At 46.3% G+C, this 26,575-nt stretch overlaps 1 pseudogene across 1 annotated transcript in view; it reads right to left on the bottom strand.

Annotated features, from left to right (window-relative positions):
* The window catches only part of LOC147706858 (trypsin-3-like), a 63,730-nt pseudogene that overhangs the window by 34,837 nt on the left and 2,318 nt on the right, over positions 1 to 26,575 (bottom strand). Inside the window, exon 2 of the transcript XR_015296599.1 lies at positions 2,002 to 2,138. The product of XR_015296599.1 is annotated as a trypsin-3-like (transcript). The remainder of the gene's footprint in view (positions 1 to 2,001; positions 2,139 to 26,575) is intronic.

Below are 26,575 nucleotides of genomic sequence, written 5' to 3' on the forward strand. Positions count from 1 at the left end.
ATTAATTAACTGTTGCCAGCCCTTAAAGGGGCGGTGTTTTTTACATCATTGGATGTGTCAGCTGCTTACCACCAGGTAGAGTTGTGTCAAGAATCCAAACATCTTACATCTTTTGTCCTGCCTGAAGGTGCGTATCCCTTTTTCCGGATGCCACTGGGATTAACATCTGCTTGAGCTGTTTTTTAGGGATTGTTGAGTAAAATGTTCAAAGATTTTCCCAGAGTCACATATTTTCAAGATGATATATTGGTGTATGGTCAAGATAAATCTGAATAGGACCAAAGACATACTGTGACATACTGAGATCTAGTGGGTTGACATTAAAGAAGGATAACTCCACACTTTCCCCTGATGGGGTAAAACCCAAAGTCAAACTACTGGAAGCAATTGAGAAGGATCCTAAACATCTCAACAGGGATCAACTTAGGTCTCTTTTGGACTTAATAGAATACTACGTCAAATTTGTGGGACATTTTGCAAGTAGGACAGCATGCTTAAGGGACCTGCTTCAGAGGAATGTAAAGTATATTTACAATAATGAGTGTGACAAGGTGTTTGAGTCAATTAAATAAGACATTGTTATAGCATGCCCTCTGAAGCCATTCGATACTAATGACACATGTATCATTTCCACTGATGCCAGCAATTTGGGCCTTGGGGCCATACTTATGCAGAAGTGGAGCAATGTTGCTGAGGAATCATTGCATTTGCTTCAAGGGCTTTGAGAGGTACATAGACTATTTATTCCATGATAATGAAGGAGGCTCTTGGTTTGTAGTGGGGTGTGCAGTACTTCAAAGTTTTGTGTGGGGCAGCATGTTTATTCTAAGAATGGACCATAAACCATTGGTAGACTAATTTAGCACTAGTGAGGGTGGAAATGCTACCCCAAGCATTGCCAAATGACAATATACTGCAAGTGCAAAAGAAATATAGCAGAATAGGCAAATGTTGCAACAGATTGATTGTTAATGCACCTGCTCATGTTCAGAAAAGATTTTCCAGTTTTGCGGCATCTGTTCAAAACAGGAAGTGAAGGAACTTGCATTAATTAGCAAGGATGGATGGGTGTGGAACAAGAGCTTCAGTTAATTGGTGCCCGACTCCAAGTTCACCAATGTGCATTAGAAAATGGGTGTGGGAACAGATGAATGTGTTGAAGTTCAACGTGACCAGCACCAACCTAGATTCCACATAGACGTATAACTAGTCTTGTGAAGTCTAAGGATTTTGTTATGAAACTGTTGTGTATCGTTTTTTACGTACATGCGTATGGTACTTGTTGGTTTTCTCTTCGCCTTATGAGATTATGTTTGCAACATGTTTGTATTTACATTTACCTTTCGTTAATGCTCATTTTACCATTGAGTAGTTGGTTATGTTGATCAACTTAAGTTCATTTTGCATGCATGTCCCTTCCATGTTCCCTATCCCACAATAGGCAGTCTTATTCCATATTCTTTTTTAATTTCTTGTTTTACTTTTAATATTTCTGCTAATTACATTCTTATATGTTTTGATTGTGAAGGAAGGGGGTGGGTAGGGTTGCATATGTAGAATGTTGGGTGTTGTGGTAAATAAGCTGTATCTAAAATACAAAATGATCACAATATTGGTAGGTTAATTTCTATTGAGAAAAGGCAATGAAAATAGAAGAGAAAGCAAGTAAAAAGACCCTCACCTACAGTAAAACCTTCTTAGCATATTCCTTGCAGATGGGAGGATCTGTCAAAATGGGACCGATATCTTGTCATGGGCTGTAATAAACAGTGGTTGAGTTGCACTCTTAACTGTCACAAGTAGAATGGGGGCAGGACTTTGCTCTCCTTGGCAAATAACAACACCAGTTTAACAATGTTTTATAAGCATGCTGGGTCACAAAGCTAGAACTTGTATCAGTTTCCAGCAAAATGGCGCTTTTGCAACCTTATGTTTCATTTAAATTAACAACCGACATGAAGTTCTGTACTGTAGGCATGAGCAGGGCGGAATGACTCTTACCCCACAGGAGCTCCGTCCTCCCTGCATGAATCCAGCACACATCATGTTGGCTGTGTAGTAGTAGGGATGGGCCTGCTGGCACTGTGTACTGGAGATAATTGGCAGATCCAGACACTGGAGAACCCGGGGATAAACCACTGGAAGGAAAACACAACATTGGAAGAAAATAGTTTAGATTCAACGAAAGACACACTAGGAGCAGACCAAATATAAATTTGTGAGGTCTGCAACCAGCGTGAAGTGCAAACATTATAACACTTGATCAACATGGTTTATGCAAATTAATTTGCTGAGAGATATCTTTCTGTAAATAGTTTTTTGCTGAGGTGTTTATTTTGCAAAATCTACTGTATGGGATATTTTTTCAAGCAGTACACTCTTTATAACTTACATTTGCGGATGAAAAAACGACATGCTTATTGATCAAAATATTTGTGAAGCAACGTTGAAGAAATGTCTTGTTTCATGTATTTTATACCTTCTGTTTCGTTTTAGAGCTCACCCAGTAACTGTTATTGAGCGGAAGAAAGAGAAGTGAAGCAGCCCATGCTATATGGCAATATGTTATTTCTAGAATCCTACACACCTTCTAGGCAACTTCAAGGTCAGAACTTTAGGGACAGGATTGTCATAATCTGGCTATCAAAGGCCAATTTAGGGAGCTTCAGATTTTTTAAAAGTGAAAATGGCTTTATTTCAGCTTTCTCCTGCTGAAAAAATCTATCACTTCAATGCAAGTCAATGGAAAAGTTACTTCCTGCCACTAGAGTAGCCTTGAGTAACAGATGCATGAGTCACGGGAGAGGTTGAGAGAGGATGGCATTTATTTCATCTTGAATACTGTAAACAAATTTAAATATATTCATTGTGGGGAAAGAAGTATCTAGGGCATTGATTCTTAAAATGGGTCCACAGACCCCTGGGGCCCATGGCACCTACTCTACTCAGGGGGTTCACGACTACTTAGAAAATAAAATGACATCAGCAGATTAATAAACTATTTAAACACAAAAAAAATGTATATGTAAGTTGGAAAAATATAAAGTGTACAATAAATATGAAAGACTCTGAAATTGGAGGCAACAAATAGAGCTTTATGAGGTCTTTGGTGGAGGAACTCCATATGAAACGCAGTAGGAGGGATACACAGCTTGAACAACGTGGATGCCTGGGTGACCCTGGTGGAAAGATTTGCAGCCCCTGCAGATACACCATTCAATGGGAAATTTAGAGGTCCTTTGGCCCTTTGCATTAGGCTGCAAATAGATGTGTACCTTGGATGTTTAACTGTAATGTCACTGGTCGATTGCCTCCTGCAAATCTATTATTGTTAATGCAATGGAATACCCCTCCAGTTGCTCGCTATGTACTGTGAATATTGTAGTAAGGGCTGCACTGATGGTTGTCATTGATATGCTGAAACTGGATAAATAAAGGATTTTTTTTTAAATGGAACCGTATTTACAAAGGAAAATGTACTAGTGTACACTTACTCATGTGTAAATTTACTACTGTAGCTAATAGTAACTTTGCAATTATTTGCTATTCACCATTTCCTAGTATAAAGTTACCTAGGTGCAGACTGACGTAAATGTAAATGTCATGGTACTTATAGAGCGCACTGTCACCAGACGTCACCTTGCAGTGTCGCCTATACGCCTTCCTGGAGCTGATACTCATACCGCTGTGGAACCCCTCCTGGCTTTCCCTTTGAAGTGTCCACTCCTGGGCACCCCCAGGGTGAAGCCAGGCATCCTTAGCGCTGTTGGGGCTGGTGTGGAGGCTAAGCAAGCTATTGCCCAGAGTTGCAGCGTGGGGCCTGTGATTAGAATAGGCACCGAGGCGAGAATTAACAGGTCCGAGGAAATTGAGCCGGAGACCCCGCCGAGGCGGGAATTGAACCCTGGTCCCTGGCCAGAACTCTGCATCAGGGTCTGCCGCTCTAACCATTGAGCCACACTCCTCCACCCTGGGTGGAACCTTATACACCAGAATTTCCGAGTGCAAAGTTACTTCTCATAATGTTTAACACATAGGTGAAGAGTTCCTTCATCGTGGCAGAGATCTTCCTATTTTAAAGCACACAGAAAATGATTAAAGTTTGTTATTATTTAAACAAAACTATAAAAAGGTTTTAATATAAAGTATGGATGCAAAATTATTGCTTACATTTATTTTCGTGCTCGAATTAATAAAATAAAAATTTGTCACACATCAACTTAAATGTTCAATATTTAATTAAATACATTTTATTTGTATATAATAATTTAAGCAATAATTTAAAAAATCCCATTTACAATAATAATTTTATTTGAAGGTAAGATATATTAAATGTATTAATATTTATCTATATAAATATTGTGAATTATGTTTTTTAACAAACGTTTAACTTTATAGGTTTAATATTACATTTTATACTAATTAATAATCCAAGGTTGAGCTGAAGTATATGTACTACTTTTTTGGGGGCATTTTGGCTATAGTAACTTTAGCAGTGTAGTTTGTGAATAGCAGTAAAAGTACTCTTTTGTGGATCGGGCGTTTTGTATTTCAATGTCCTTCCCTATTCCAATTTTTAACCCTCATAAACCTATCCGATTTAGGTGAAGGTATTCCCATTTTCCTGTCAATCCTCCATCTCCTTCCCACAATTATTACTAAGATGTAGACCCATGTGTGTGGACATCTCCACACATGTCAGAGTCCTTTGCACACAAAAGATAGGAGTGGTGGAGTTGGAGGTCTCCGAATGTACATTAATGAATAGTATTAATTTGTTGTACTACTTCACATAACACAAAGTGCAATTTGTGAAAAAGCTCCAAATTTGGTAGCCTTAGCTTGATTTTTGGGAACAGCACGAGCCCAGCAAACAGTAGCAAGTAGGGCTGACTGTGGCATCAAATTAAGTAATGTTATGCACTGACAAAAAGAGAACATCCATTATGAGCAAAAATTACAAAGATATCTGCTACAGTCCAACATATTGCTTCCTCTTTTAGAAATAAAAACACATTTTGTGCTCTACAACCCTGTCAATTAAATTAAAAGTTCAGCTTTCGTATTTTTTCGTTTGTGAATTGAATCAAATATGTTATAATGTGGGCATTTCTTTTAGATATAGGGCCCGATTCCGACGGAACTGTAACTGTCGTCGGTTACAGACCTGCAAGTAGGATGCGACCGAACCCTGTTCAGTCGCAATCCTGGGAGCATGCGATCCGAACGGAACGCATGCGCGTACTGTTAAATGCAAAGGTGCAGTTCATCCCTGCACCCTGTGGCAGGCACCTGAAAGTGCCTGCCACAGGGTGCAGGGCTCAACAGGGGGGCACCATAGGTGCCCCTTAGGCTGCCATTGCACCCATGGCTTCCCACTGCCTTTTCATGCTGAAAAGACTGGCACAAAAAGGCAGTAGAAAACTGCCATCGTACTCCCTCGGCCGGAAAGAGGCGTCCGGGGGAGTAGTGAAGGGTTTCTGGATGGCGGATGGGCTCTCTGAGACCGTCGTAAACCAGCCGGAAAAACCATGGTCGGATTCCTTTCCGACTGAGCCCATCAGAATGGCTCAGTTGGAGCCCTTCTTGCCAACATCTGAATCGGGCCCATAGCTGTTTCTTTATTTGTGTGTATTCTTTTGTGGTTAAAATCGTAGAGGGTTTTAAGGTTGGAGTCCCAGCTTCCAAAAGAGATTCAGTAGGGGTCATAGAAGTCTCAAGGGTAAGATTAGCTGGTCTAGAGAAAAGGATGATGCACAGAAGGGACTTCAAAGATCTGTAGGATCAGGGCTGCTGTGACTTGTCGTGCAGAGAGTTAGGAGCTCGGCAAAGAGTGGACAAATATGCTTGTGGTTCTGTGCACAAAGATCAGATACAGTGACAACCATGGAGTTCTGCATTTTATTTTGTACAGTATTTTAACTTGGGTTGTTCCAGAAAGTGACTGTGATAATATCTCTCTGTAAGCGTAATGCGGAGGAGACCAGATTGAAGAATGGTTTTGAATATGATACAGAATATTTTACTCTTTATGCACTGCATTGACCAATCCAACGAGGATCAATGATGGGAGCTTCGGGACCACTCTCCATAGGCCAACGCATGTGGGAGATTGTGCTAGGATTATAAAATCACATGTTTTATGTTTTACACTGACAGATCCTGCAGAGAGAGACAAATCTAACACTGCCTATCTGACCTAAATAGAAGAATCAGAGGATCTCAGTCATGTGGAAAATAATATGCATTTCCAGGTCTATTGCCATTAAGCTCCCTCTTCTTTTTCCACTAACCAAGGTCATACATGCTCCGTTTTTAGTCCTTCCTCTTTTTCAGTTGCCTATAGAAGTTACATTCCATTGGCTGAAAGGAATGGACAGGGAGAGGAGCTGAATGCATCATTTGATCAGCCTGTAAGTGGCAGTTATGTTACTTTTTGTCTAGTTTGTGCATGGAAAGTAACAGGGTGATGTGTTAAGCAAGGGCCAAGAAAAAAGGAGTCACAAAATGTAAAATGCCCATGCATTTTCCATAGACTTTTTTTTAAAGAGGCACTACCTGAACGTAATTACACCAAATTCAGCAGGAAGCTAGGGGGCTGATTACGAGTTTGGCGATCCTCCTGTCGCAACAACCTCACCGATAGGACTGCCAAGCCCGTAGACCACCTGACTGTTGGAATACAAGTTTAAACCATGGAGGCTGCGGTGTTCTGGTGGTCTCATGGTGTTGGCCTGTTGGGCTCATAGGAGAGTCTGTACAGCAGATCGCCATTGTGACAGTGCCTACAGCACATTCCTGTATGGTGTGGCATGCACCATGTGCTACATGCTACACCGAGTTCAAATGTGGGTGCAATTCCAAGGGTGCATGACTTGTGCCCCCCCCCCCGCATGCACACACCAGCACAGGAGTGACAGAGGACAGTGTTAGGGTACAGTTAGTTACCTGTATGCCACTCTCACAAGAGTCCCTTGAATCCAATTTTAAAAAACAGAACTTTTTGGCACCAGGGGGCTTTTTTACCCTTGGGATATCTTGCTCAGCTAGTAACTACATTTTGTGACCTAAAGTAACTATTACTCGCTCCCTCACCATGTAGACAAAAATGAAATTCTTCTGTTTGGCAAAGCGAGAGATCTTTGGACCAACACTAATTGTCCGCAAGACATTCCTTCTCTACTCTCCATGATGACGACACCATGCAGGCCCCACAGCATTAACAAGAGGAATGGTAGTGCTCCTGCCCCTTTTAGCGGCACCAAATTATTAAAGGAGCCCTTGGGCAATATAGGTACCTCCTTCAAAGAAACAATGAATAATAAATTACCAGCTCCTGTGGCCTATTTAATATTCCTTTGCAATTCTGTTTGTAACCTGAGTGCCCTGGTACCCACCTGGGGTACAAAAGGGGGTGGTGATGGACGGAGCATCTGAATCAATCAAACACTCACACCCAGTCAAAAGATCTGAGTATAATCCATCACCGTTCTTTAGCCCACTCTGCCACCCCAGTTCAGACATGACTATATGCAAATCAGTCTGACCCTGTGCCTCATGGGAACAGTCCAGCCCGAACTGCCAAGCCATGCCTTCCCTGGACCGGAAACCAGCTTCCGAGGACCGGTTTCTGGCATTCACGCCGTCTTCAGCCCGGCTTGCTTGAATCCAGTGGCAAAGTGAGCAAGGGACTCACGTCTGAGCATACCCTGCCACACTTATGGCGGGCAAAAGCGGTACAAAAGGGAGTGGTGATGGACGGAGCATCTGAATCAATCAAACACTCACACCCAGTCAAAAGATCTGGGTTTAATCCATCACCGTTCTTTAGCCCTCTCTGCCACCCCAGTTCAGACATGGCTATATGCAAATCAGTCTGATCCTGTGCCTCATGGGAACAGTCCAGCCCGAACTGCCAAGCCATGTCTTCTCTGGACCGGAAACAAGCTTCTGGCATTCCAGCCGTCTTCAGCCCGGCTTGCTTGAATCCAGTGGCAAAGTGAGCAAGGGACTCACGTCTGAGCATACCCTGCCACACTTATGGCGGCAAAAGATCTGGGTTTAATCCATCACGTTCTCCGTCCATCACCACCCCCTTTTGTACCGCTTTTGGCCGCCATAAGTGTGGCAGGGTATGCTCAGACGTGAGTCCCTTGCTCACTTTGCCACTGGATTCAAGCAAGCCGGGCTGAAGACGGCTGGAATGCCAGAAACCGGTCCTCGGAAGCTTGTTTCCGGTCCGGAGAAGACTTGGCTTGGCAGTTCGGGCTGGACTGTTCCCATGAGGCACAGGGTCAGACTGATTTGCATATAGCCATGTCTGAACTGGGGTGGCAGAGTGGGCTAAAGAACGGTGATGGATTAAACCCAGATCTTTTGACTGGGTGTGAGTGTTTGATTGATTCAGATGCTCCGTCCATCACCACCCCCTTTTGTACCGCTTTTGGCCGCCATAAGTGTGGCAGCGCAGACGTGAGTCCCTTGCTCACTTTGCCACTGGATCCAAGCAAGACGGGCTGAAGACGGCTGGAATGCCAGAAACCGGTCCTCGGAAGCTTGTTTCCGGTCCGGAGAAGACATGGCTTGGCAGTTCGGGCTGGACTGTTCCCATGAGGCACAGGGTCAGACTGATTTGCATATAGTCATGTCTGAACTGGGGTGGCAGAGTGGGCTAAAGAACGGTGATGGATAAAATCCAGATCTTTTGACTGGGTGTGAGTGTTTGATTGATTCAGATGCTCTGTCCATCACCACCCCCTTTTGTACCGCTTTTGGCCGCCATAAGTGTGGCAGGGTATGCTCAGACGTGAGTCCCTTGCTCACTTTGCCACTGGATTCAAGCAAGCCGGGCTGAAGACGGCTGGAATGCCAGAAAACGGTCCTCGGAAGCTTGTTTCCGGTCCAGAGAAGACATGGCTTGGCAGTTCGGGCTGGACTGTTCCCATGTGGCACAGGGTCAGACTAATATAGTCATGTCTAAACTGGGGTGGCAGAGTGGGCTAATGAACGGTGATGGATTAAACCCAGATCTTTTGACTGGGTGTGAGTGTTTGATTGATTCAGATGCTCCGTCCTTCACCACCCCCTTTTGTACCGCTTTTGGCCGCCATAAGTGTGGCAGGGTATGCTCAGACGTGAGTCCCTTGCTCACTTTGCCACTGGATTCAAGCAAGCCGGGCTGAAGACGGCTGGAATGCCAGAAACCGGTCCTCGGAAGCTTGTTTCCGGTCCAGAGAAGACATGGCTTGGCAGTTCGGGCTGGACTGTTCCCATGAGGCACAGGGTCAGACTGATTTGCATATAGCCATGTCTGAACTGGGGTGGCAGAGTGAGCTAAAGAACGGTGATGAATTAAACCCAGATCTTTTGACTGGATGCGAGTGTTTGATTTATTCAGATGCTCCGTCCATCACCACCCCCTTTTGTACCACTGGTACCCACCTGGGGCACAAATACGACAAAAATTATTCGAGCTGCGAGAGGAGCTCTAGTGCCCCTTGGCCCTGGCTGACTCCCCAGCAGGCACCCATATCAAGTGCCTGCAGCAGGGGGCATTGTCTTCAAAAGTGGATGATCCAAGGTGACCTGGAATTCCCACATTACCATAATCATTGGGAGCTGTTTGTGGAGCCCCAAAGCCCCTGTGGCCCTGCAAGCTCTCCAGCCACCACTGAGGTGGGAGCTGGGAGGTGGAATTGTTTTTTTCAAATGTGTGTGACCCAATACCCACCCAGGGCACCTACATGTTCTTATTTGTTGGGCCCACAGGGGCGCCCCAAGCCTGCCAAAAACCTCTGTGGCTTCCCAGCTAGCAGCCATAGTGGTGCTGGTAGGAGCTGGCTCACTCACTTTGCTCCCACCCAGAATGGGGCAGTTTTTTGCAATGCTCCCGCCCGGATGGTAGTAAAGTTGTGTTATGTGTTCCGGAAGAGTGCGGGCAAAGTATGCCCCCTTCCCCTCAAATTGAAAACGGCCCCAGGGGATGAGGTCCACTAACCTAGATGAGAGTCTTGGGAAGTTGAGCTGCATGACTTCTCCCCTAATAATAAAGCCAACTCCAAAGGAAAGGGTTCCCAGAACCTAACAGTGGCTTAGGGAGGGGGGGGGGGGCAAATAACCCCTCCTCAAAATAAAGCAATGTGCCACCTCCCTCCCCCACTCCTTAGATCCTCCACAAATTTGTGGCAACACTTAAAAAAAGAATTTTTGGGGCCCAGAGGGGCCACCACCCTGACCAATCTTTTTTAACTTAATTCTAGGACAGGCTACTCAATTCCTGAGTCTTAAAATGGCTGCCCCAACATCTTTGTTGATATGGTGTCATCAAATCAGATGTTATGTTAGGATCTGAAATATTTATACATTTTAAGCCTTATTTTCTCAATAACTACTGAACGAATTCACACCAAACGCAGTCTTTCTGGATCAAGATCTACCCTTCTGCCAAATTTGGTGTAATTCCGTTCAGCAGTTGTTGGGCTATCACTTTTCAATTATCCTATTGAAAAATGAAAGGAGAAAATGAGTTTTGGGGCTCCGTTTCTTATTCACTCTCCACTTGACGGATCACCCCAAAACTTTCCAGGATGGAGCTGATGTAGATGAGGCTAGGATATGGTAAACACAGAAATTTTTCCTATTTTCGATGCATCACTATCAGCCTGATTCATCCAGCTGATATGCGCTCGCAAAGGGCCAGATTCTGAGAATCTGGCCCTTTGCGAGTGCGATTTTTGCATTTGGGATTCATCATCCCAAATGCAAAAATCGGTAATAGCGATTTAGCTATTTTGTGAGGAATTACATTTAAGGAATCTCTATTTGAGATTCCTTAAATGCAATTCTTCATCCATTTAAAAATTGCGAATTCGCAATTTCGGCCCGCTATTTACCGCGAGGTCAAACCTCGTGGTAAATAGCGAAAACTCAGAAAAATGCTTTTAAAAGCATTTTTCTAAGTTGCATGTTGCACACACACATGTCCTTTGGACATGTGTGTGCGCAACACCTGTTTCAATTTGCATTTAAGGGGTGCTACAGGGTGTCCTTTGGACACCCCTGGCACCCTTTAAATTGCTATCTTATTTGCGATTAGCTAATTGCTAATCGCAAATAAGGAATACTCCCCATTCATTCCTATGGGCCTTTTGGCCCATAGGAATGAATGGGGAATTATTCCTTATTTGCGATTAGCAATTTGCTAATCGCAAATAAGGATTGTGTAGGAATCGCAAATCTTTTTGCGATTCCTACATGAATCCCGCTTTGCGAGTCTGTAATAGCGATTCCTTATGAATCGCTATTATAGACTCGCAAAACGGGTCTATGATGAATCAGGCTGTTAGTGTCCAGTTTCTCTGTCCAGCAGCAAAAGGAAATTCAAAATGTTGTAAGGAGAGGAACAATGATTCATCCTCTGACCTCCTCACTCATCAAGAATCATTATAATGATAAATGGACTTCCTACCTCGGGAAAGCACTTGCACATAGCATAGAAAATAAAAATTCCCTTGGTGTCTCAAGAATATCTCTACTAAGGTGAATACCCAGAAGGCGATTAAAAATGAAAGGTCGATTCCTGGAGAACAATTCATTCTGCATAGTCTGGTTGACATGGTTCTGTCTATTGGTCCCTGTGGGGTCTGTGGCAATTCCTGTTTAGTGCAGCTCTATGCCCCATTAATTCCAGATATCTTTCACTCATATACACATCTTGTGATTACAAGAGAAATTCAGAAATACTTGCAATTAGTTTCCCTAATGTAGGACCCTATTGATTATCTGTGAAAGGCACCATGGAGGTACACTGTGTGGGGACCCCTTGAAGTCACACATTCTTCAAAGTGAGAACCCTGTATTTGACCTATTCATCAGTCTGTCCATAAATGGGACCCCATTTGTCCCCCCTCTAGAGCCACCAGTAATGACTTTGCCAATGCTTGCTGTACTTGCAACATTATTGATACATGATGTTTTAAATGACATGTTAACAACCTTCTTGGGTAAGTTCTCTGTATCTTTTTACCTGAACTTTAGAGAAAGACACCTGAATGAAACCAATCTGGCAAGGACTCATGAGTTGTCTACTATGATACTAAAGCTCATCTAAATTAGCAGTGTTGAGAGAGAAAAGACTAGCATGTTGAAGCATTTACTGGACATTTATCAAAGTTCCTTTGTTTCCCATTTTAAGAAAACAAAGGAACAGAGTGCTATAAATGGTGTGTAATTAATAACACACTCCCCTCTAAACTTAAAACATCAACATTCACCTCTGAGGATGATTGTAGGAAAATGCCTCTTTTTTTGTATAATTGCCCCCATTTTTTGTGAACGGATTATGCTGTTTTTGTTTAGTCTTGAACTCAGCTAACCCAGGCCTCAGTTCAAGTGTTCTGTCTCCTAAAGCATGTTGCAATTCTCCTAAAAGACATATTTAAGTTCCTAATATATGGTACCGAGTGTTCCCAGGGCCTGTGTGCAAAATGTCACTAGTAGCTTCAGCACATACCTTGCCACCCACTACAGTGTCAGTGCAAACATTACTGCAAGCCTACCATTGTAGCCTAGCTATGCAGTTTTAAATTGCATCTTTGACCTGTCCACATGAACCTTTTTGAATGTTCTAAACATTCCTTTTTAGTATGAATATGTTATGCCTATATAGGCATTATAAGCCCTAAGGAGCGGTGCATGGTATTTAAAAGTGGGACATGTAGAAAATTATTGTCACACATGTCCTTATAGTGAAAAGGCTATACCATCTGTTTTCGCTGTAGCAAAGCTGGCTGTTCCAAAGCAAAATCCTGGGCTAGAAGAGTACAGTTAATAATACTAATTGTCATTAGGAAACAGCTAAAAATTTAATTCAAAGACTCTTTTTGATAATCGTTTAAATTCAATATAAAGGTGAAATCGAATTTGTGATAACGATTAAGAAAAAGGTACTTTTAGACAGTAACCTTTTCTCTGCCCAAAGCCTCCAGAGGACCATTTGCATGAGCTTCAACTGGTGTTTGATAGCCCCCTTGAAGAGGTACAAAACTTGTTCCCAGGGCAGAAAAAGGTATTGGGTGTGGCAAGGTTTTTCTGTTTCACTGGCAGGATGACCATCGAGGCTGTCCCCAGGAACCTATATACCTACCATGTCACAGGGCAATGTTAACTGACTGGGGGTGAGTGTTTGATTTGCTCAAGCACTCAGTCCATCATCCCATTTGGTATCTCTTTGTTCGCCCTAAGTTGGCAGGGTATGCCCAGACGTGGGTCCCTTGCTCACTTTGCCACTGGATTCAAGATAGCCTGGCTGATGAGGGTTATGAAACCAAAACCGGTCCCAGGATGCTTGTTTCCGGTCCAGGGAAGACGTGGCTTGGCAGTTCGGTCTGGACTGTTCCCATGAGGCACAGGGTCAGACTGATTTGCATATGGCCATGTCTGAACTGGGGTGGTGGAGTGAGCTAAAGAATGATGATGAATTAAACCTAGATCAGTTGAGTGGGGGTGAGTGTTTGATTTGCTCAAGCGCTCCGTCCATCATCCACTTTGGAATCGTATTGTATCTTGGTGGCATCATAAATCTACTCTGCCTGGAATGAGACCCAACTTTGCTTTCCAAAAGTTCATTGTTTTCTTTGACTTTGGGGGTCAGCAGGATTGCACCTGCTGCTGACCGCCTATGTCATCAGCGCCTAAACTTCACCTCATCTTTTGCATTTTGAGCCTCGGACGACCCAATGCAACAACCGTCGTTTGTCACTATAAGTTGACTAGTTGTCTAATGGTGATCTCCCTCGACTGACTATCCTTAAACTGACCAGACAAACATCTTTAAAAGGCCAGAGCCCTGCAGGCTCACTATTAGAGCCTGAGTGGAAGGAAAACTGAGTGGCAAAAATTCTTTCTGCATCTCCGAAAAGGGCTGTAAAACCACCAGATTATTGCAATTTAGGTCCTCTTCGAAAAAATACTCTCACGAATTAACACCAAAATCTTTAGTACATACTGACGCTCACCTTGCCGCAACTCACCGAACGGAGCAGGGATATCGATCTTGGACCCTTCTACTTGCCTTTCTGTGTGGGTCTCTGGAGACGGCGTTGCTGCTCGCCGCACCCGCTTCATGGGTGCCGCTTCGCGCTGAGGCCAGAGGGCGGAACTAAGAAGCTGTGTCTGTGGACTTTGTGGAGAGGGGGAGCACAGCAGTAGCCTCAGGGGTGGTGCGCGGCAGGGACTCTGTTTCCCAGGAGTCCCTGCACAGCCAGGAACATCGCGGCCACGCCCCCTGATAGCCACGTCCCCTGCCTGCAACGCCCCCTACTTCAACAGCTTGTCCAACGTCTCGCGGGACGCGAGCGGGACCCGAGCAAAGGGCGGGCAGTCTGTGGCAGTCCGGGGCTGGCCAAGGCTGGGCTAGGACACCCCCCTGTCATCTGCTACTCCCGGCTGTAAGGGTTGGACTTTGTCAGGTATAGTGTGTTGCTATTCTGAAAGAAGTGGGAACCAGCATTCCTGCGGGTATACTCTCCATGCTGAATGGATCGCTCGCACAGGGTAAAGTCCCAGATAATTTTAAAAAAGCCCTCCTTATTCCCCTGATAAAAAAAGCCGGAGCCAATCCGCTAGATCCGCTTAACTATAGGCCCATATCCTTGCTGCCTTACTGTGCCAAACTACTGGAGGCTCATGTTTGCGACAGTATTTCCAAATTTGTGGAAGAATCAGGGTATTTTGCTCCCAACCAGGCTGGCTTCCCCCCTTGTCATTCTACTGAAGCAGTCATTCTTTCGTGCAGAACACTTTGAGGCGGAACGCGGATGAGGGGAGCCACCAGGCTCTGGTGCTGCTGGACCTTTCAGCTGCGTTCGACACGGTTGACTATACCATCTTGGTCGACCGTGTCGAGCAGGCAGGTCTCAGGGGCCCTGCGCTGAGCTGGATCCGCTCATTCATTACCGGCCGCACTCAATCTGTCAGACTGGGTTCCTTCACTGCCCCTACTATACCCACCATCTTTGGAGTGCCTCAGGGCTCTTCTTTGTCACCTTTGCTTTTTAACCTATACCTACGCCCCCTTCTGTATTCTCTTAGGAAAGCGAAAGTTACCATCTTCAACTATGCAGATGATTTGCAGCTCATCTTTCCTTTAAACACCAAGGACTCGGTGGCAGAATTCCAAAACACCATGTCCCACATTCTGAGTTGGATGAACTGCAATCATTTGAAACTTAACCCAGGCAAGACCGAACTGGTCTTGCCTGGACAGAGTGTACTTAGTTGGAAACCTAGCTTTTGGCCATGTAGCATGGGAGCCCCTCCATCTAAGTCATCCTCAGTCAAGAGCCTGGGAATCTTTATCAGCGAGGACCTCTCCCTAAAAAAACAAGTAGGAGCAGTTGTGTCATCTAGCTTCTTCCAACTGAAGAAAATTGCCTGCTTCTTCTCTCCGGCTGCCCTTACACAGATTGTCATTTCCCTGGTCCTGTCCAGATTAGATTTCTCCAACAGCCTCTATTTTGGGCTTCAAACTGGAGAGTTAAAGCGCCTCCAGCTGGTCCAGAACCAGGCAGCCAGACTTCTTCTGAATCTCCCTAAAAGGCAGTCTGTTAGATCAGGGCTGAAACAGCTACACTGGCTGCCTGTCGAGCAGCGAGTAGCTTTTAAAACCGGGTGCATCCTATTCAAGTCTCTGCACGACTCTGGCCCTCTATTTATTAGAGATTTATTCAAGAGATACAACCCTTCCCGCAATCTCCGGTCCATCCACAAATCCCTTCTGATCGTCCCTTCTTACAAGAGGAAGCGCCTCGGAGGCCGCTGCTTCGACCATCTTGCAGCTGCCTTCTGGAACTCTCTTCCCCTTCAACTAAAACTGAGCGGCAATATCCTCAGTTTTAGACACTCCCTGAAAACCTGGCTCTTCTCTCAGGCGTATTGCTGAGCTGCTTCATTTCTACTTTTAACCGATGCGCTGCGTTCCTTCCTACAGCGCCATGAAGCCCCTGGGCATACGAGCGCTTAACAAATCCATATTAACATTAACATTAACTATACCCCAATTGTTACTATCAATGTCCACGCGCTCGGGGAAAATCCTGAGGGGAGGAGGAGAGGCGGGGCCCTGTACCATTATAGGAACTATGGACCAGTTCATCACACGGGTAGCTGCAGTTATCGAGAAAGAGATTGTAATGACAGAGCGCCACCTTTCCCAAGAACAGCTTCCGCCAAAGCGCTCTTCTCTGGGCTTGTTAGCCCAGGCCAAGTCACCAGTATGCAGCTCTGGTCCCCTCTACCCCACTCCCACACATCCGACCAGTTACGAATTGCCTCCTTGAGGGACAGTATTGATAGGCTGGAGAACCTGGTAGCGCAACCCATCCCCGCTCCAGTTGTTGGTAGTGGACTGGACTTGTGTTCCCAGGAAGTTCCAGCACCCTCACCACGCCCGGCATCCTCTCCTAGTGGTTCTGGTTCTCCATTGGCCTTACCGGTGATTGAAACGAAGAACCCTTCTTGCGCCAAAAGGAAAAGGATTGCTAGCCCGCGTAAAGGTAGCTTCTTTAAATTATATAAGAGACCGAAGAAGCTTGGAAGTAGAGGTACAGGAAACGCAATGGTGGAGGGTTTAGTCACGGATAATAACGGTAGTGAAAACAGGGGCCACCATCCCGGTACCAAAGTTAATGAAGTATGTGTAGCCCCCCCCATCTAATTGTCAACTGGGTGCCAGCCATGACCCGATAACAGTGGCACAAATCGAAAACATGATGAAAACACTACTGTCCCCGATAGCTGACAGAATAAGGGGGCTAGGGGAAAGGGTGGACAGGTTTGAACAGACAACCCTGGATAACTTCTTTTCGTTGAAAACCCTTATCAAATTGCATTCTAGGATGAGGGAGGATGGTCAGGGAGGGGTAGCTGGTAACTGGGTGATCCCGGATTCCCTGTAGCCAATTCCCACAATAACATCCACAGCAATCACAGTAATTCTACAGGCGTCTGAAAATGCTCCTGCAGTATGCGTTGTGGATACCCCAGTGAGCACTACCCTGATTGCCCATGCACCTATGAGTATCCCCAAACCCCCTGAAGCCCAGGCGACGGAGCCCAGCAAGGCCAAGCCACCGGGAGGGAAGGGCTCTGGCAATAACACAAGTACATCGAAGGGGAAGGGTTCTGGTAAGGGTTCTGATCGGGTACGTCCTGTACCAATCTCCACCAGTATATCCGGGGCCACCCAACCAGAAGTTTCTGTGCTAAAAATCGCCCCAAAGTGCCCCCCGGTTAATCTGCCCCCTGATTGTCATCCCTATGCGCCATCCTTACAAATGTACCAATCTTGAAGGATGGTCAATACGAATCTCACCAAACACTCAAAAATAAAACCTTACACTGGTTAAAAACCAACAGACCACTTCCCAGGGGTATTGACGGGCTGATCCTGGGAGTAAGAAGAGTAGGGTGGGTGGGTTATGGCAAAAAGCAATTTGAAGGGGATTGTGTGATAGTTAATTTCAAAGACAGTAGAGTAGCACAAGTTATTTGTAACCACAGGGATACAAATGGGGGTCCCAGCATTGGCGTAGTAGACCTGACCTATTTTTTATCCAAGGCCTGCTGCAATCTCCATTTGTCCATATCCTGGCAGGGGCTGGAGTAGCGGTCCATCTTATCTTGGTAATCTAGTGGGCCCTCAGTTCCACCCATGTGCTACATGGCCTGGATTAAGATGGAGCCCTCCTGGATATTGAACCGACGTCCACAATGGGGAGGCTACCCGGGCACAGAGTATGGGTATAGTTGGCACAGCCCGTAAAGTATCAGCAGTGGGCAACATCCTGGTCGACAGCCCAATGCCACCTATTATTGTACTTGGAGATAACGCGTCCCATGGGAGATCAAGCAGGGGCAGCGAAACAGGAAGCCAGGATCAGTTGGAGGGTAGAGATGGCCCCGTATCCCGCGTCGAGAGAGCTGTGGCGGATCCAGTCCTTAGGATTTGCAGCTGGAACGTCGCGGGTATTGATAGGAAGTTGGGCCTGCCGGATTGGAATACCCTCGTGGAGGGTTACTCCATCTGTATTTTCCAGGAAACCTGGTGCAGGGAGCCTTGTCACAAGGTGGGATACTCAACCCACTTTGTTCCAGCTGTTCCCCCGGTGGCAGGGAAGGGACGCCCTTCGGGTGTTCTCCTTATCTGGGTTGGAACTTCCCTAGAGTGCAAGGTGGAGGAACATCCTACTAACTCTCCCGACCTCCTCAACATCACCCTAAAGGACTCTAGGGGTGTCCTGCTTTTGGACATCTTCAACATCTACGCTAGAGGAACGAAGGGTGGTACACAATCGGCCACCATTGCTCTTCTGGAGGATCTGCTTAGGCAGCGCGCCCCTAAATCCCACATCTTGGTGGCGGGTGACCTTAATTGCACGTTTGAGCCCCTTGATACGGATGATGTATTAGGCACAGAAGAGGAGGACTCAAGGCGGGGGATCCCCGCTCTGACCTTGCCCCCCATCAAGAGGTGGACTCAAGTGGCTCTACAGATTAACTCCCTTAATATGGAATTTGACCTGAGGGCAGTCAATGGGAGGTCTAAATCAGATTTGAAAGGGGCCCATACCTACAACAGGCCAAATCATACATCTAGAATAGATTATATCCTTCTTGATGTACGTTTATGGGGTGACCTAAGGGATATGGAGATTATTTCGACCATTGAGAGTGATCACAATCTCCTCTCTCTTGTCCTCTCTCCCCAGTGGCTTAAGGGAAGGAAGAAACCCCTCCCCCATATGGCCCCCAACCCCCAGGCAGTCACTATCTCTAACTGTGGCCGACAGTTGAAGTGGGCTAAATTCACCTTATCCCCAGAGAAAGTGGCAGCCGTAGGGTGTCTCCTGTTTGCAGCTTCGAACAAACTAGACCTGTCTTCCCAGGTGTCTGAAGAGGTCTTGTTGACCTTCTGCAACCTAACTAGGGAATTAAGTAATTTATTTATTCTTCCTGGTGGGTGCCTGGGAGCTCACATTAGGGAGCGACCACCTACCAAACAGGGTTGGTATACAAAGAAATGTAGGGCTATGAAAAAAGCCTTGGTGGGAGCAGTTAAATCTAAATCCCAACTAGCTACCAGGCTTGCAGGAAAGGATTATTATCGGACATTGAAGGCAGCGAAAAAGGAGTGGGAGGAAAAGTTTTGGGCGGACCTTTTGGCAGCTAGTATAGGAAGGGATGCCAGGGGTTTCTGGAGCCTGGTCAGGAATAGGGATAGGCCGGTAGCCACGTTGGTCACATGTAACATTCCAGCCCAGAGTTGGCACAACCACTTTGAGGCCCTGTATTCCCTACCTAGCGGGGCCAACAGTGATACTTTATCCCCGGTGGTCGAGGCAATGGTTGACCTCCCCGATGCCTTCACCGCTAGGGAGGTTGAAACCGTAATAAAGACCCTGGTCCCACTAAAAGCTGCAGGACCAGGTGGGATTCCTGGCGACCTGATACGAGCCTTCCCCAAGGAATGGGGCAAGTTGGTTGCCTCCCTGCTGAACGCAATTCTGGGGGGAGGTCCTGTACCCGACTCCTGGAAAGGAGCGTAGGTTGTCCCGATATTCAAAAAGGGGTGTCGGTACAGCCCTGTCAACCATAGGCCCATAAGCCTCATAGACTCCTCCCAGAAGGTGGCAGGGAAGGCGATCCTGGGGAGGCTTCTCCAATGGGTAGATGATAATAAGATCCTGTCAGACCTCCAGGCGGGTTTCTGGTCGGGAACTGGAACTATCGAACAGGCCTTCAGATTAATGCTCCTGCACTGGAAGGTAGTGGTGCTGGGCAAGGGCAGTCTTTATCTGGCCTTTATAGACCTGAAGACTGCCTTTGACCTGGTACCTAGGGAGGAATTGTGGAGGGTCCTGCAGAACATGGGGTTGCCCCCCTACCTTTTGTTGCTCCTAACTAAACTACACTCAGGGAACTATGTTATGTTCTGTTATGTTAGCCGGATTTGTAGAGCGCACGGATGCCCCAGCAAAGGGGCGTCCTGGCGCTAATAGAACAGAAAAACCGGGCAAAAGCGATAACAGGAACTCTGAACACAACAACACTAGGGGTCTAGGGGAAAAAGGAAAGTTTTAACAGCCTTCCTGAATGACAGAAGTCCATCAATAGCACAAATATGAACAGGAAGGGAGTTCCATAACTTGGCAGCGAGCACTCTAAAGGAGCGGCCGCCAATCCTAGACCTCTTGAAACGCGGCACTATGGCCAAGTGGAGACCAGAGGACCTCAGAGACCGTGCTGGAACATATGAGGAGATAAGGTGCTCCAAAATCTGAGGGGAAGAGTGTTTAAGGATTTTAAACGACAGACAGAGGGACTTGAACTTAATTCTCTGAACAACAGGGAGCCAATGGAGCTTGTGAATAGTTTTTTTGGCTGAGCAAAATCTGGGTAAGCCAACCAGAGCCCTGGCGGCAGCGTTCTGGACGCGTTGGAGTCGAGAGAGTTCAGCCTGATTAGCTCCCAGAAGAAGAGAACTGGCGTAGTCTAACATAGACAGAATCATAGCTTGTACAATGAGCTGTCTAGTAGGTGCATCAAAGAATTTAAAAGTGGATCTAAGCTGACGCAGAGTCACGAAACATGTGGCAGCAACCTTTTTAGTGTGAGTGGAGAAGCTGAGTTTGGAATCGAACCAGACCCCTAAGTTTGTAACCTCAGTGACAGAGATAGGAGTAGGACCGAGCTCAGATGGCCACCAATTATCGCCCCATAGGTGAGTCTGTTTCACGACAATGAGCACCTCGGTTTTCTTGGCGTTCAGTTGAAGGAAATTGTCAGTCATCCAGCGAGCCACAGACATAAGCCCCTCGCGGAACTTAGCAGCCTCAAGATCGGAGGCCCCACTTATTGCAACCGCCAGCTGCGTGTCGTCGGCGTAGGATACCATAGTCAGGTTCCCACGCTTGGCGACAGCAGCCAGCGGCTGCACATAGAGGTTGAACAAAGTGGGGCTAAGAGCCGATCCCTGCGGGACTCCCTGGGCAATCGCATAAGGTTTTGATTCAAAAGGTGGAGTGGCAACCTTGAAGGTGCGACCAGATAGAAAAGATCGAAACCACTTAAGTGCCAAATTGTCAACACCCGCCTCAACCAAGCGCTGAAGTAAGATATCGTGGGAGACATTGTCGAACGCGGCACTGAGATCAAGAAGAACCAGTGCCGCAGTGTAATCAGAATCAACCAGCAAGCGAAGATGTTCAGCCATAGAGAGAAGCGCAGTCTCGGTACTATGACCGGGACGAAAACCATTCTGCGATGGATCTAAGATATTGGCAGAATGGAGATGGTTAGCTAAGATGGTGTTAACATGGGCCTCAGTCAATTTAGCTGCCCACGGGAGGAGGGAAATAGGACGGTAATTCTCCAATTTTTGTGGGTCCAGAGCAGGTTTTTTTAGAATGGGAATCACCTGGGTCTGTTTCCAAGTGCCATGGTGCACAGGTGCGGTGGGGCACAGGGGGGGAAAAGACTGATAGGATCCCGGTGTGCAGGGGAGTCCGCCAGGGATGTGTGCTAGCCCCTCACCCTATTCTCCTTTATGTGAATGGGGTGGTGGAGTATTTACAACAAGAACCGGCCAGTGCACCCTCCCTGGCAGGCATCCGGATCCCTACTCTGCTTTTTGCGGATGATACTCTCCTCATATCAAAGACCCCCCAAGGTCTGCAAAAGCTTCTCGACCGCTTCCAGGAGTTCTGCTCCCTGAGGGGACTGGTGATCAATATCGATAATCCCCCAGGAAACTAGGGCGTCCACCAGTGCTGAATAACTGTCCACTGGAGAAGGTAGCAGAGTTTGACTACCTGGGAATCCGGCTTAGTGACTCCATGAGCTGGTCCCCGCATAATAATAAAATGTTACTCAGCCATAAAAGGGTGGGTGGTGCGTTACTTAGGGAACACTGTTCTTCCCCCAAACATTGTATGGCCGCTGTTATTGACATATATAAAGCTAGAGGGGTCACCGCTGCACTATATGATGCTGAGCTGTGGAGTACTTGTAATTTGGAGGTACTAGCCAAAGTGGAGAGCAAATTTTTGAAAGACATAATGGCTCTCCCTTTGAGCACACCCACAGTCCCTGTATTACTAGACTTGGGATGTAGATTGATTGCAGATCAGGCACGACTACAGCCCCTGTTGTTATGGGCTCGTTTGTGGAGGGTCCCAGAACTCGCCTCATATGCTGAGGGCCTGTCCGAGGTGATGGCCATGGGATAAAGTGGTTGAGGGATGTCAAAAGCCTTTTGGGGGAGTTGGGATTAGGCGAAGCATGGGTTACTCGCTCAGCCCCACCCAAAGCCACCTTGAAGAAACTGTACTGGGACTGGGTCTCTTCTAAACTCATTAGCAACCCACGACACTGTAATTCCACTGCAGCTTTTTTACGAATCAAAGACGTGGTGGCTTACGAACCCTATCTTGATTTGATTTCCATCGCATTTGATAGGGCTCTGTACTTTAGGTTTAGGGTGGGTACCCTACCAGTAAGCTGTTTGATATTGAGATGGAAATCTACCTCCCAGCACTCTTCCTATTGTGCCCTTTGTTCCTCGAGGGTGGAGACGGTTGCCCACATCCTTTTTGAATGTCCAGACTATTGTAACCCAAGAAAGCGCTGGCTTAAACCTGTGTGCAGATCACTTGGCACTCGCAAATATTCAGTGGCCCTACGCATTCTACTAACAGATACTTCCCCCCTTGTAGTTGGTGGCGTCTCAAAATTTTTAAAATGGTCTTGGTTGATCCGATCAAATAGGCTTTCTGTATCCATTTAATTCCTTTTTAACTGTACACACCAATCCAATTCTTTTTTAATTGTACATATCCTAATGTTTTATTGTCTTTTTTATCTCATGGATGTATTGCTATGTATATTGCCTGTATATCTTTTTTAATACCTATTGTATGTACTGCTTTTAAGATATTTTTATGTATCGAAATAAAGCATATCAACCAACCAACCATACTGTCCCTCTCTCCACATTTGCTGCAAGCACCCTGACGCAGCTGCAAGGCCCCACATGCGCTGTAATAAAGCCTTAATTAAATAAATGACATCATTGTTATTCATTTGACGTAGATGTGCGCAAGGGCCTCGAAGCTTACACGGAGAGGAATACCTTGACAGGAAGCAGCTCTATGCATCAAACATCTGCCCCCTTCCGCAAAGGTGTACCCCCCGCTGCCTGCTGCCGGAAGCAGGTCGGATACATTCACTTTTCAGCTTCATCAGAAGAATTAAAGGCGCAACAACACCCATGCTTCTCCTCCCTTCACCCTGTGCATAGGCAGTAGATACGTGAATGTACTCTGTGGCTTCAGTAGCTCAGCAGTTTAAGCATGTGTGCTGCTAATAGAGGTCATTCAAGGGTTCATTGTTACTTATACTTGGAAATAACATGCGTGCTTTTTCGGAAAATCCACTTTACCCTTTCTCCAAGTGCTGCTTTTGTCATATGGCTGCAGTAAAGTGCAGCAGGCATCCCTTTCCAAGGGATACTATGCGAAGTAAAATGTGCATGTTCCAGATGACATAATGATGACCGTGATGTTTGCATCACAAGTTAGGATTTTCACCAGGCCTCCCTTTAATGCATAGGTTTTTAAAACTGGAGGTGACCTCCCTGGGGTGCCTAAACTGATCATGGGTCGGTGCAAGGCATTAGGGAAGACGAGCACCATGGTCAAAACAGTGTGACATCTGTTGTCACTCATGTCCTGGCTAGAAGTGGGTGTCAAAGGGGAAAGAGCTCTGAATGAGCCTCTAAGGCCCTCACTCCCATTCCGGATAAAAGATCGCACTATGGATTATTTGACACTAGGGAGACCAGACTGCCACAGCATGTTGGTGATCATGTATCTGATTAAATGGAGGAGTACCCCCAGGAGGTGCTATAATGCCTCTGTCAGAAGAAAAGAGGTGCACAAAATGTCTGAAAGGACAAATTCATCCTTTGTTAGAAGACCCCTCACTCACCAACCTAGTTGGTGACATGCTTCATCATCGGGGTCCCACCCGGACAGCCGAGTGCCATCCGGGTGTGCTGTGACACCTGACTACAGTAGAGCTGGTTCGTTTTTTGAAATTCTTTTGTTTGAGTAAAAAAGGTAGTGAAATAAAAATTGTCCAGTAAGCTAATCACTATCAAAACTTTATTCTGGAGTGTCTGGGCAACTATAAAATTCTTATAAGCTGGACACCATGCCAGATTAGGTTGGACTCCGGTGTCAAAGCTATTGTAGTGAAAAATAAAAATGGTCTACATGTTTCAATCACTGTTATGATTATAGGGTTTTCGTCAGGACCAGTGGTGGTAGCCCGGATGGTATACACTCGCTAAGGTGTACCCTGCCCTTGACTACGTGAAAAAAAACACCAAATAAAATTCAATGGGTGGTTGTAGAGTTACTTTTTCCCAGATTCCTAGAAAAAAGCACCTGTAAGGGAAGAAAAACAAGACAAAAGACAAACACACATTTCAGTACATTTGACATAGGACGTGTGCGAAGTGCTCAAAATACGACACCCAAAGTGATGGAGAAATACGATGGTTGTTGATGCTTTATAAATAAATAGCTCATGAGTCGTAATGCATGGGTTTCATTAGGGTGCAGCGAGCACCATTGAGCTTTAAATAAGGCCCATGAATAAATATTACAACCCACTTAATTGCGGTGAGTCTGTGCACACTTAACCCACTTACTAGTAGAACGTGTGTTAAGGTGAGTGCTAATTACAAGGAAATGCGATCGCTCCCTAATCTTCAATTATACATTCACTGCAAGTTCCAATTTACGTGGGTGTCCATGCGCCCAAAAACGGGCGTGATTAAAAAGTCACAAAACAGCATACCAACATCCAGTCCAACACACAAGTAAAAAAACTAAAAGGCACATATACATTCAGAGAGGGCAAGAAAAAATGCTCTACTTTAAGCGATATTGGAGTTTACCTCATGACCTTCGGGTTTTGCACAGACCAGATCCTGCCACGATCTGGATCGGAGAACAGGCGAAAGGGGGAGGGAGAGGAGGGCGGGGAGGAGAGGGGGTTAGAACCGGAGTCTAGATCCAAAACGGAGCCTACCCGCTACTTTGAAAAAAGCCCGGAGCCGGCCCATCCTGGTAAAGGTAACTTACTTGTGGACAGTCCTAAAAGGCTGTTTTGCCTAACCTGCAAATCCCTCGGCGCCCCGTGTGTGTCAGCCGGGGGCTCCGAAGCAGTGTTTAAGAAGCCGGCATTTCCTGGAGTGACTGAGGGCGTGGCCATATGCCGTGAGGTCACCGCGTGCCAAGTGGGCGTGGCACGGTGAACAGTGCGTCCCTGCAGCTATGGAGACTGAGTGCTCGTTGTTGCAATAAAACGGGCTCACTAAAGCCTCACCGCTTTGGGAGAAAAATGGGATCAGCGCTATTCTACGTGGTTAAGCTCAACCTTGATCGGGCATAAAAGACCTGTAAAGTGGAAATTAGGGAATACCTAAATAAATACAGTGAGCCCCAGAGTCCTAGACAGTACAAGGAGGGGGAAACACAAAAATCAAAGAGGCTCCAGGAAAGTAAGAAAAGGAAAATAAAAAAGGGGGGTGGAAAGGGTATAGACTCAGAGTAAGGAAGGGGTTGCCACAAAATATTATTGACCAAGGGGACTAGGAGTATTCCCGTTATACATACACATATAAAAAAAAAACCTTTCTCTCTTATTGTTTTCCTGATCATGTATCCTATCTCATTAGGTCTCGCCTACGCAGGGCGCAAGCGCTGCATAGGAGGTCCTTTAGCCGTCACTTGCTCTTTTTGGAAGCACATACTTGTGCAGGGGCATGCCACAAGCACGATTATGTGCTTCCAAAAAGGACAAAAACAGCTGATGCTTTGTGCACGTGCATTTGAAAGCTTCACCAGCGAGCTAGGCAAATGGCGCGTGGGCACCATAGGCATCACGGGCCCACTTAGTGTGCGCGCTTCTCTACTTCACCATATTGCACATCTGTTTGCTCACCATTCTGCTAGTAATCCGGTGCACAAACATTTTAAAAGAGCATCGCTGGTATCACTGCCACATGCATGGCTGCCTCTCTGACACTGGTCACTGTCCCAGTCTCACCCACTACCCACATCCCCATAAACAGTGCGTCAGGCTCGTGCACCCCGCTCCTCTAACAGCGAACGCGGCAGCTTCACAGACCGCCCCTGCCTCCCGGTACCCAAGGTGTGTCTCCACAGCCACACTTCGGGGGTCCGGCCTCGCTGGGTCTTTCTACCTTTCTGTTAGATACATTCCCTGACCCACTTGTACGAATATCATCACCTCCTCGCCGCTCGCCTTCGGCCTCTCCTGTGCCAACTTCGCCCATCTCTTTGCACAATCCCTGTTCTGGCTTCACTGTGAACGTGTTGAGCAATCAGCGTGCCAGCCTCATCAGCCCACTTGCAAAATCTGTCAGCCATGCTCCTGTTGCATACGTTATGCCAATCTGATTGTGCCCAACTCACATACCCTGTCA

This window comes from Lissotriton vulgaris, chromosome 6, assembly GCF_964263255.1.
Source record: "Lissotriton vulgaris chromosome 6, aLisVul1.2, whole genome shotgun sequence".
Classification (NCBI taxonomy): domain Eukaryota; kingdom Metazoa; phylum Chordata; class Amphibia; order Caudata; family Salamandridae; genus Lissotriton; species Lissotriton vulgaris.